The following is a 13,684-nucleotide window of genomic DNA, read 5'->3' as shown; positions in this document are numbered from 1 at the left end:
CAGTTTAAAATCCGAGCAGCAGCCAACAGCTGGCAGTGGCAGTTTTTGACAACAAATTCGAAGCCCCGACCTCTGGTCGCAGTTCAACAAACTAAAAGTGTTTGCTTTATGGCCTCGATGTACTCGATGTACTTGAAGCTCGGGCATCCCACGCCTTTCGCCCCCTTTTTTCCCGAGACAAACAAAACAACATTCGCAATCCCCGAAAGCAGACAACTCAAGATTAGCTGCGCCACAAGTCAAGAGCCAAAAATAACTCGAAATATTTCGCTCAATTGCAGTAGCCAAAACAATAAACCGTGCAGCCTTGACCATGGACATGGAGCGTTGGGCATGAACCCATCCAAGTCCCAGTCTCCGGCTCAGATGTGGATTCGTCGCCCTTCCATTGAGGCTTGCACTGGGGAAAAATCGAGAGTTTGTTACTAAGAACTGGTACAAGTCAGCACGAGGCAATGTTAGTTTCGATATCAAAGAGAATACAATTTGGCAAGAAATGTAATATGTTTGTAGCAGAAAAAACAAATGTCTCTTTACGAAAATAAACTTATGGCTTAAACAAAAACTTATGGAACCTTCTGTCATCCTTCAGATATAATTTTGTTTAATAATTTTCATTGAACAGATACAAATCTTGTTCTAAATGTATAATAGCCGCATCTCCTAAAACAGTATTTAAAATTTCTAATATATAATATAATAATTTTTTTTAAATATCTTATTTAGCATAAAAATCTAAGAACTATTTTTATTTTACTCAATTATATGTTTATCTTAGAATTAGTATTAAATTAATCAATTATAACTTTTAAATATATATATTGGATATTTTATTTTGTAAGTCGATTTGAAAATTTTGTTTTTATTACAGTTGATTTTAAAGTTATTTTTTAGCTGTGTTTATATTTTGTTTGCGTTTGCCAGTGGGCTCCTCGCCGAACACCCGGGGTAATTGTCCTTAAAGCGGCACTCAGAGCTGCAGGATTTACTTGGAACTTTAGCAGAACCAAAATCAGACTATAATCGCCCCACTGGTGAGTGTGTGTCTCCTGGCATCTTGTTCGCATTCTGAAACGTGTCTGGGATAATTTGTTTGGGATTTAGCGCCAACAGTCCTCCCGAGATTCTGAGTCGCTTCCTCGACGGCTGCTTGTGCTGTTGTTGACGTCAGCTAAGCTGAAACTGTTATGGAATCGAGTTGGACAATTGAAATTAAGCCAATTTGCATAGAACCCGTTAATTGAGGCCACTCGTGCAGAGGCGCACCAGTGCCACAGCGTCTTTTCAACAGTTTCTACTGCTCGCTTCGGTCCGTAATAAAAAGTTTATTAATTAGCATTGACTTGGGAACCGGACAATAAGTCCTTGGAAGAGTGGATAAGAAAACATTTTGAGTTTTACAAGCCAGGCAGCTTTGATTCAGCTTGGACGCCTTCTTATAATTTGTTCATTGTCACCTCTTCGAATATCCTAATCATTAACGATTGCACTTTCAAAGAAATGTCTCGCATTTAAATTTGCTCACAGTGCACTTTCAATTATTATTCAATCTAAAAAACATTAATTTCATTTAACTTATTCGTCGGTCAATAGGAATTTAAATAATTAATTTATTTATTATTTCAATTATCTCAACTGACCAAAAACCAGCTTGTCTGTTCGGTTCATTTACATTGACAAATGTCTAATTAGCGAAACTGTTGTGTTTTTTCTGCCATTACAACTTTAAATTTCATGAGTTTTTGTTTGGTACAAAAAACTGTATGTTAAAGAAGCAATAATAAATGATTTATATTTCTCTAGAAGGCTCTTATATTAAAGTCCTATTAAAAATTATTGATTACATTTTGAAAATAACTTTTCTTATTAAGTGCGACATCAGATAATCTATTTGTAATTAATTACAGTCCTCCTGCGGTAATTGTCATTATATGAAGCTAATAAGAAAATAATAATTAGTGTTCACGATAATCTATATCGACTAGCCAAGAATATCAGTTTAAGGCCTGTTAAATGTTTTAAATTATTTTCACAAAATAAACCAAACAAGATTCTCACAAGCATTGCTTTGACAATCAACTAGGTTAAACTTCTTGTCCATCAACGCACAATAGTAGAAGGCATTTAAAGCATTTAAATTCGGAGAAAACCAGAAAATTGGGAAATAACTTCAATGACGTGCCTGGACACATGATTGTTCAAATTGTTGCGGCATGCCTTTATACAACTTTTGTGTCACAATATCAGATTACTTTGAATGTTTTGCCTTAAATATTCGTGCAGGATATGACAAGAAGAATGCCAAACTTTTTATCAGAAAATCACAAAACTTTACAAGCGAGAACTTATGAATAATTTTAAAAATATTAAAGAGATTCCTGTATTTAATATATAATTCAAAGGTTACAAAATATAAAAAGTTTAGTAAAAGTTACACTTATCAGTTAATAATCTTGTAATTCAAGAGCTGCATGTTTTTACAATCACGACCTTTACTTTTTGATCCCTTTCGATTCCAATGATTTCGAGTCACGTTCAATCGAAACCGAGAATGAATAAATTACATTCCTTTTCCATAAAGAAGCATTAACTTATAATGTTTGCAATTCAGCCCCAACTCGGTTATCGAATGCTTAAAATTCCGCCATCTGCTGAAACGAAATGAATTCAATTAGGGTGATATCTGGCGAATGCGAATTAAATCGTGGTCGCCAAGTAAGGGAACCATTTCGACTATTTCGGAAGTGCCTGAAATGGCTAAAAAGAATGTAGGGGAAGGGGACAGTGTCCGCAATTCGTGGGACATGTTGCCAACATCCGTTCCACAACAAATCACACAAAGAAATCGAGCCAGCGCCAGCGATTCGCAGCTGTTGGCATGCCGTCCATGAAGGGAGGCGGCACATGGTAGTGGAGGCGTGGTTTCGGAAGGGGGTTTTTGGGGGCGGGGAGGTTAGTCTGGCACGTAGCTTACGGTCTGCTGAAGCAACACGCGCACACATGGCAATCCTACGGCAATCGTTACTGGGACTCCGGTTTTTGGGCCCCCGATGCTCGATTTCGATGCGATGTCTGCGGCTTTAACCGACATTAAATTGCTGATTCCTGGCAAGTCGACTCCCCATGTGGTCCGCTTCACATTTGCATCGCGTCTCCGGTCTCGGCCTAATTGAAATGGTTTACTGGCATATTGATGCCAATGAATTGAGTTCGGTTAACCGTCTTAGTCTGTGGCCTAGCCGTCGGCAATTAAATGTTAAATGCTTTCGGCCTTGAAATCAATTTGAAGTGTGATAGGCTCGATTTTTATTCGGTTTTTATATTCTGAAACAATGTCGATTTACGATTTCCCTATACATATATATATTGCAAGTCAATTAACCTTATTGAGTAACCACACTCGAAAAAAATTGTCGTAGAAAGTAAACTCTTGTTACATGAGCTTTAATAAACTGGGTATGAAAATGTTCTCAATAAAATGAGTATTTAATTAATAACTCGAAAGTATTAAACAAAAACTTAAGTGGTTTCAAAAAAAGGACTTAGACTACAGTCTTAGATTTTTTTAATACTTATACTGAAATACTGTCTGCACTTTATTTTCAAAACAAAAAAAATTTAAAGGAATTCTCAAAACAACAAGCTTATGCGAGTACAATAAACATAGTTTTTATATTAAAGGCAATAAATAGTTTGATTTAATGTAAAAAAAAATGAAATGGGCATAGAAATGTTCATATAATGAATAATTTTTCCCAAAAATGCATACAAATATGCCAGTCACTTTTCCCATTTACTTTGAATTGGGGTATCAAAGAGGTCTGTGTTTTCTCAGACCGATTCAGGCTCAGATTGGAGAAGCGACCAAATGACTGCTATGAAAGACCTGAAGACGAAGGAGCGAAACTCATTTGTTTTGTGAATGAGAAAATCAGCAGTCAAGTGCAATGCAGCACAAGCCAAGTTAACAAAGCAGCCAAACATGCCGCACAAATGAGCTGCAAAATCTTGTCAAATTTGTCACGAACTTTTCGGACACAAATCTGGCTGGTGGCCGACTGGCAAGACAAGGAGCCATAATATTTGAAGTGATTTCCACTGCTGACAAAGCAGCAGCCAAATATGCAAACTAGCTGAGCTGGGCCAAGAAGCTAAGGTTCCCATACATCAAGTGACCTTTCGCCAGGACACGCCTTGTCCGCGTCCAGAGTCCTGCCTTTGACTTGTGGCCTCACTTTGTGCTCGAACGTGGACTTGGGTTTGGGTTCGAGTCCTCGTCTGCGTTCCAGGACAAGTCACAAATCAAGTGCAAGCAGCGCAAAAACGACACCAGACGAACGAACATCGGTCAAGGCCCATAAATAGCACGCCCACATTTAAAACACTCAATGCATAAATCAAAGCTAAATAAACAATGGGGCGGCGTGGATATCAGTGATGTTAGGTGTTCTAAAAAAAATGTGAAGGAAGTACAAAAAGTTTAACTAATTGCAGTTAGAATAAAAGCAATCTTAAGGTTATTCACAAGGAAATAAACTTTTCCAATACGAAACTAAATAAAAATGTTTTTGAACCCAACAAATAATCTAGCTTCTGATATATTTGTAAATGTAATGTAAAATGTAATTATTCAAGATATTTTAGCACTCACAAGGGCAACAAACATATCACTTCACTTTTATTCCATAATTTATGCTTAAGGAACACAAATAAATTTGATAAATTACAAGAATTAAATATATCTTGGAAAATTTTCAACTTTGGTAATTACAAATTTGAAAATAATCTAGGGAAATAAAATCATAAAAAAGATATGAAGCCGCCTTAATGGCTTAAACAAAAAGTTTGCGACAATTCATCGGAAAAGGCATTTCTAAGAAAAGTCAAATAAAAAATTGATTACGCCTCCAAGCACTCTACACTTTTTGTTTCGCTTATCATTATGTAATATTTACCGAAGACAGCCAGGGAAATAAATGAATAACGCCTGGAGAGGCGAAACAAAAAACATTAAAATTTACAGCAAGCAACTGGAACGAACTGAAATAAAATAAAAACAGCAATAAGTCAACAGTAAATCAATTGAAGCAACATCTCAACGCAATTCCTGTTTGATTTATGTGCAAATGAAACGATTCTCTGTCATTCAGGACCACCCGGTTCATTTAAATTAAATGGCAGCGCATTTCCAGCGCATATAATTGCCAATTGATAGCGAACATCGAGTTGGAAAATGTCATAAGACAAATCGATTTGACCATCGCCGCTTTTGTATATTTCCGCTCAGACAAGTCAATCGTTATTAAAACTTATTAGCCAACTTGCCAACCACCTTGCGGCAAAAGGCTTGCGGCTGGTTCTCGATTAGTGCAGTTGGATGACCCTTTTTCAGTAAAACTGTCTGCCCTTTTACTTTTCTTAAGTTGTAAGAGTAGTCTGAAATGGTGGTGTATCTACAAAATTAAAAATATTTAATTAACAAAGTTCCTACCTATAAAACAATTAAAAAGGCAATAGTAACAATTCTTTCAAATATTTAAAGTTAAAAAAAGGAAGAAATATTACTGGGAAATCAGAATTGATTAAATTTATAGTGTGTCAATCTTTGTTATATTTAAACTTTTGTAATAAAACCTTTTAAGCTTGCCAATAAAAATGCTGGAGAAACTTGGATCTGAAGGTGTGTTTGGATTGTTTCATTTTTAAATTTATACCTTTTAAGTCATTTACGTTTCAGATGACGCGACGTACATATAGTGAGCGTTTGCTGCAAATGGCAATAAAGAAAGCCACTAACCTAATTGCAAGTTTCGCAGTTCCACCAGTAAAAAGGTGAGCCACGACCACAACTTTAGTTGTTGCATCTTCAGGGGACAACTTTGCGCAATTTAGTGGTAGTGGCTTTGCCATATGGTTGCTCAGCTCAAATTCTCCATTTTAACAGTCGGAGTCACAGGAAAGTGCTTAAAGTTATACCGTAAGTTAAAAAGGTGTCAACACATTTTCAGATAAAACTTGATTTTCTCTTGGAATAAATCTTTTTTAAAGTGTCTCATAAAAGAGGGGTTGTTTATTTTATGCACTTAATTTATGAGAAGAAAATGTTGCAAAGTTATGCGTTTTGTTATCTCATGAAATTGACTACATACTGAAAAATTGATTTCAATTATAAATAGGTATTACGATGTTAGTAGAAGTTTTTTTCAAGCAACAAATATATTTTAAAGACGCCTCCTACTTTGGACTGCTAATAGAATAGTGTGGTCCGTTCACCTCAACTGAGCTCCACAGAGCCAAAGTTTGGCTGGGAAACGGTGCCTGGGGAGAAGTTAACCACCCGGCCAGAAGACACACTGCAATGGCAAACAATGCATCATTTGCGCCCTGCACAATGCATAAATTAAGCGGCTAAGTAAGCGTAACGCGACAGCTCCACGCCCCATTCTTCGGCCCCTTTTCATGTCCTTGCTCCTGCGAATGAAAGCCGCAAACTCATTTGTGGACGAGACAATGTGAGCGCGAAACTCGCACTGATGAATGTCGCCAGTTGGCGCCTCTCATCGCTGCGAATGTATTTGGCATGCTGAGCATCCGAGACTCCACAGAAACGTGCGTCTGAAATCTGTAAGCATTAAAAACTATAGTTCTTTTGGTCTAAAATAAAATAAATTAATTAAACATTTAAATCCAACTATATATTAAAAGCCAACTTGTATAATATATTTGTACAATATGCATTAAAGTATTCGAATTATTTTTAAAAGTGTAAGGAATTTAGCTTCTAATTATTACCAATTTTTTATTGGTAAACAAAAAAAAAGATTTAAGGTAAACAACCAAATCTAACAAACTAATTGTTTTTTTTTCTGTGTGGCTATCTTCGCTGTCATGTATATTCGGCAATTTATTGCTCCACTGTCTTAATGAGCGGCAAACTTTATACACAAACGAACTGGCAGTCATTACTTCATGGATATCTTTGTTTCTAACTTCTAAAACCTATTTTAAATTTTCAGCCATATTTATTTTAATTGTTAAACAATTATATAAATTAAAACCGCTATAACGAAAAAAGCAATTAAATAATTTTCAAATATCAATTTGTAGTTTAAATATAGCTCTTGGCAGACTGTTAAGCCATTGCCATAAATTCTAAGTATCAATTATTCTTCCTGTTAACAAACACCCACAGCATCAGAAGTTGGCCCGTTGCGGTAGGTCATAATTCTTTAAAATGCTGGCCTTCGAAAAGTTCACACCCAAAATCTATGCCAACGCCATTTGTCTTATCGCTATCTAAGCAACTCCTATGGCTGCGACTTTGGCAGCCACTCAATTTGCATAATTTTGTGTTAATTGAAAAAGTTTTGTTGGTGGCCAACGAATTTATTGCCCGGCAGCCGGGGGCGGCCAACTGCTCAAAATAAGACCTGGGAGTGATGTGATTAATAATGTAATTGAAGCGCTCGGGGGCGTATTTTGGCCAGGATCTAGTCGGGGGGCACTGGGCTATTTAGGCTGAAAACATGGCCAAAACGACAGCCTGAAAGACGTGAGAGCATTTGAATAACACGCGCCAAGTGTTTTAGCCATCACAGTTATGCCTCTGACATCGGTTGAATTTCCAATGCAGAGAGAAAAGAATACAACAAATATAATTTAATATATAATATAAATATATTTAAAAAGTAGTTAAAAATATTTATTGTTATTATTGAAACCTTTAAAATTTTCGAATAATATATTAAGTGAAATTAAATATATATCCTTGTAATATTAACTTTTAGCCATACCTTTTTTCCTGTGTTATTTAGTGTGGTACAGAGGTCGTGAGTGGGTGGGCACGTGTTTTGCGCTGGAAAGGGGATTTGTGAGGCTTGGGCCATATCATACTGTGGTTTTATATTTCATGACACAAAAAGCAACAGCAACAACAAACAAGGCGGCAGCAAATTGCTTACACTTTCACTTTTCGGGCCGCCATTTTAGTTAATTTGATGATTTCATTAAACAAATTGCCCAGCGACAAGTTCTTTTTCTGCTTCTTAATTTTAACTCGAATAGCTAAGTGTTTGTGTGTGTGTGTTAGTGTGTGTTAGTATGTGGGTGTGCGGGCCATAACCATTCCGCATAGTGTTGCCTAAGTTTGTGCGCCGCAACTTTATAAGACCACCCACAAAAAAAAACTTTATTTATTTAATGAAAAACATAAGTTTAAGGTAAAATACTACACAATCGAAAAACAAATTGTATACTTTTAATTTAAAAATTTTAAATCTGGAATTTAATATTTAATTAATATTTAATATTTTTTTATACCGACCAAAAAATTTCAAAGAAACCTGATTTATTTTAAATTAATTAATTCGTAATTAATCGTTTTCGGTACGAAATAAATGCAAAACATAAACAACTCAATTAATTACAATTAAAATGAATACATTATATAAGAGTTTGTTAGCTGTTTTAACATAATAGTGCTTAATATTCAAAAGCAAATTATAATAATTTGTTATATATTTTAGTTTAATAATGCTTAATATTCAAAAGCAAATTGTATATAATTCGTCCTTGATAAAGTTATCCACAAAATGGCTAAAACGACAGCACTGAGAGTAAAGGAATAATTAAAAGTGGCCTACGCAAACGGTCGGACCGACAAAATGGGAAGCACTATCCGCAGAGAGGAAACACTGATTGCAGCCTGCTTCGAATGACCTTCATCTCCATCAATTCGAAGCCTTTTCACGCATACAAAATGGGAGTCTCGTCCTTGAATTTCCCTAATTCAGCCAGCCGCTGTGTCTCTTGGCATTTTGGCTTCACAAGTAATCTGCTTTAATGCTTTCCATTATCGTTGGCTGCGGTTTTCCTTTTTTTGCCAGTTGGCGTGTTGAGTGTTGGCATTTGTTTCTCTCAGTGTGTGTGTGTGTGGGTCGGGGGGGTGTATGTGCTTATAAAGTCGGCTGTGTGTTTATTTTGCCGTTCCGTTTCCGTTCTGTCGACACATGAAAATTACAACACGCGACTTGCCATTTCAGACAGTACATTTTTGGGCCACCTGTGTGAGTGTCTCTGTTCATTTTGCCTTTGTGTGCGTTATGTTGTCTATGTGTTTTGGCTCGAGGGCGTAACATTTTTGCGGTCTGCTCTGTTTGTGTTTTTCTTACACTTAAACAAAATCGTTTTCAAAACATACTCAAAAAGCAATTATCATCAAAAATTTGAAGAAGGGAAAATATCAACATTTTAAAGCTTTTCGGATTTTGTTCTCCACGCTTTTCAGAAAAATCAAAGTTTAATGTTTGCTTGAGCACATTCTGATTTTAGTCACACATTTAAATCAATTAAATTTAAATAAAATAAATTAAATCAAGTCCAAGTCACGTAAAGAGTGACAGTAACTTAATTTAATTTAAAAGCAAGTTAAAGCTGTAAACAAATATGAACACAAAACCATTTTGGATATAAGTAAAACAAAAATAATCATGTTAACTAATTTTCGGTGATATCCAATTATAGTATATATATATTATTCAACAAACGAGAAAATATTTTTCAGTGTACAGGATTTAACTTTGGCTTCCTCTTTATCTTTGCTGTCGACGCCCTTTGTTTGCAAGTGTACTTGGTGCAAAATTTACTGCAGCACCAAAGTTTTCAGCAAAATTACGACCGTAAAGTAGCAGTCAGCAGAAGGCGGCCACCACAATAACGTGCCGTAATTAAAGGTATCCGGCTGAACATAATTTCAACAGCATTTCGCAAAGATATTTCTTATCAAAAAGAGAGCTGGGCACTTCATGGGTATTATATAAGTGGCTGTTTTATGAGGACTCGGCAAAAGTGCTTAGGAATTCCGCTCAGGAAAGGTCAGCAAACACACGGGCCTTCGATAGGACTGGCATTTGTCAGTCCCTAAGAGATCACATCTACTGACTACGTGACACTGAGCCGGCGTGCTGCTGGATTTTGGGTTTGTCGGAATGTCAGATAATCTTGTTCAAAAGTGTATGCAAATTCCAATCAATATTCCTTTTGTTGCGATTCGAAAACCATTCAGTGCACTCACATTGTCACTGAACACATGTTGCTGGCTGAAAAACACAATGCCGTAGCCAGAAGGAAATTGTAGCTATGGTTGTACCATAAATAATTGTAACTAGGTAGTTGAACTTGTTGGCCGTAGGGCGTGCCGATTCAGCAGAACCCAAACAACTATGAAATTGTCACAATAACAACGAAAAATATTGTCTTCATAGATCTTAAAGTGCCAATGCCATTTAAAATGCACAATTTGAGCAGTTTAACAATCACCAGTCCGATATTTAGCTTAAATTTCGTTATCTATACCTCATTTTATACATTTTTTTTTATACATTTTTTGTATCAAAGAGCCTCTGCCATTGCTTTCAATTGTCAGTGGCCAACGAGCACTTGCTCCTTGACCTGCCTCTTGTCCTGGCCAGAAGATCTCTGGCCCATGGTCATGTCCAATGTCGAAGGGATCTTTATGACAGCCGGGCAAGCCATAAAAAGTGTTTCAACAAATAAAGCAAACGGCTGGGTAGGATTTTTATACAATTTGCTGGTAACGAGCCATCAATATTGTATCTTCCTATGTTATCCTCGGTCGCTTTTATGGCACGGAAACGTCCATGTCTGACTGTGCATATCGAAATTGGTAATTGTTTGGCCCGGTCGATTGTCACGTCATTCGGTTGGAGTTTTCAATTTGAGCAACGCTGTGTGTTTGTGCGTGGGTGCGTAGGTGCGAGCACTTAACCTGGCTTAAAGCTACGAAAAACACACGTCCCCACGCAAAAACCAGCCAACCGCATAATCATAGCACAGCCCAAATTAGATGATGCTGTTCAAAATACCAAATAAAAAAAAAAATAAGGGAAAAGTGTCAGACAACATTATTTGAGTGGGAAAAGGACCAAGTGCCAAATGTTGCGTATACGCAACGTAATCAATTCGAATGTTTTTCGGTTTAGCAGCCACTTTTGCGGCAATGGCGATGAAATGCGATTACTGCACCTATAAATTGGCGGCCTAATGTCAGGGTCCAGGTATTGCGGTTACATTCCACCGAGTTGTTTAATCTAAATCCTCTCGAAATCGCGAAATTTTTGCACACCAATGCACTGGCATTTGCCCATTTGGCGGCAGCATTTGAATGGAAATTATTAAATTCGTTGGCGCTCATTTTGCTAAAATGTGTCTTTAATTGCTCTTTCGGAAGCGGAACCGTGGCAAAACGAAAAGAAGCGAAATAGAAACGTAACGAGCGAAGCCATGAAAAACTTTTAACCGGAGGGAAGCGCGCTCACAAAGGACACTAAACAGTTGACAATTTCGTTTTGCTGGCACACGACTCAAATGTTCATATTGAATTAGTAAAATTGCATGCATTTTCGTTGTGTTTTTTCCCCTGAATGTTGCGCTCTGTTGAACGAAATGAAATTAAACTAAAATGTGGTAAGACGACTAAGCTAAAAATTTAATTTTACAAAAGTTTCAAATTTATCACGTTTCGGTATGCTTTTATTGAAATTGTAATTTCAAGGATATCTTTGGGTTTAAATATGACCAAAAATTAACTTAGTCACAAATTTTTAAATTTCTATCAGTTTGATAATCGTTTTAAAATTCTTAAAATACTACACTTCAAAGAATTGTTCGTTTAAGTAATAAAGCTACTCTCGCTTTAAGATAAAATATCTAATATCACTTTGATATATTATTTATTCGTGTTGTCTTTGACAACAAACAACCTTTCATAATCCTTCTAAACAAGAGAGTTCGCGTTGTCAAAGGCAGCTAAAAGCATCTTCAAGTTCCCTCGTTTAAAGCAAAAGTTTGTGTGTATGTGTGCGGCTGTTAAATAAATATTACACATACGCCCCGTGCGGCAGCAGCAAAAATAAGTTGATGGCAAGAGCGGGGCTGCCGATAATTCAGTGCGCGATACAATGGCGATGAAAATCGGAAGATATGGCATCATATCAGACCTTAAAAAATGAACCCCCTTTTTTTGCGCGTTGAGAAGGGTGAATATTTTTGAGCTTTAATGGAAATTGAGGGGTGAACGGCTAAGGATGACGTAGGTGTCTGTGTTCTTTTGGTTGGTCATTGTACTCGAATCGCTGGCCGCCCAATTTTTTAGCCTGGACCGCACAAATGCGACGTTATTATCATTGATGAAAGGACAGCCCGTCGAGCCGAATTTATGTTTATGACGCTCCTATGTGAATAAATTATGGCTTGTGCACCATTTCCCTTTTTCTGCGTACTGGCTGTTGTCATCAATTCGTACATAAATGTACATACACATACATACATAGCCATATACGTGCAGACTGGTGCATATTAGGAAAAAAAAAACTCTCATTTCCGGCGTTTCCCCGTAAGTATGCAACAAAATTTATATGTGGCCTTGTCATTAACAGACACAAGTCCGTAAAAGGGGCGTGTCCAAGGCACTCTGGATGTAACATCCTTTCGTACTTCATGCGTGAATACGCTTCTTTTGCCCCAACATTACTTTCAGTTCCTTTTTGCCGCTTGTTGCGTTTGCTTTTCCGAAGGACAAGCCGGCAATTCGATTTTCCCGGTTTCCCGCAGCTCAAAAAAATCACTCTGAAAAAAATAGGTATAAGCCTTCGAAAAATATGTAAAGCTTATAGAAATATTATTAAATATTCGTACATATATTTTTAGAGCGCTTTGTTGAGCGGTCAGGGAACGGAAAAATCGAAATGCGTGTTTTTATTATATTTATGTAGCAATGGGACACAGCTGTTTCTCTTGTATCTAACTTAATTTAATCTAAACTCTATTTAAATATGTGTTTATATTAAAACCATAAAATTCCCAAACGATAAAAGTTTTTGCATTGCACTGATTTCACAATAAATAAATATTTTTTTTAACTATGCCAAATAAATTTACATGGTCAATAACAGTGTGGATATTGGTAAACTTCCGTTTCGGCAGGAGGTCGCTTCTTTTTCTTTTAGTACATGCTGACGTTTGCCAGAAAATCTTGAAATTTAAAGCACATCCTGCGATTGGCTTCGATATCCTGGCGTCTCGCATCGCGATAACTTTCAATAAGCGACATTTAGCGCTCCGGTGCGCAAAAAGCATTTGCGTAATTAATTAAGTCATCTGCTGGGTTTGTTTAGGGGCCATATCTGGAACATCGTGTGCCACCGCCAAATGCAATTCCCCATTTACGCCTGGCTTGGTTTCTTCGACAATTTGCGACGTGAATGCTAAATGAGCGGATACAAATTTGTGGGCCGAACACAGGCAGTAAACACTTGCCGAAAGTGTTTAAAGAAGTACCACAAAAATTACAGGCATTTAAATAAAATCCCCATTAATCAAGGACAAGACATTAACTCATCGTCTTGCAAGCCATAAAATATCAAATTTCCATCGGTACATTTCCATCAAAGTGTCTCGTAAAGTGTGTGGGTATAGGAAAATTTCTAGTAATTAACAAACTGGAAAGCCATTATCCTGAGCGGTAAAACCCAATCCAATTTTGGGACAAAACAGATATAAATAAATCTTCCTCGGACTAAACGACCCCAAAAGTTCTTTGCTGCCGAAGCACATTTTTGTCAGCGGCCCAGTCGTAGTTAATCAACTTTTTTTGTTGGCTGTATGG

This window comes from Drosophila elegans, unplaced genomic scaffold (genome assembly GCF_018152505.1).
Source record: "Drosophila elegans isolate 14027-0461.03 unplaced genomic scaffold, ASM1815250v1 contig_476, whole genome shotgun sequence".
NCBI classification, from domain to species: Eukaryota; Metazoa; Arthropoda; class Insecta; order Diptera; family Drosophilidae; genus Drosophila; species Drosophila elegans.
Note: the sequence above shows the minus strand (reverse complement) of the source record.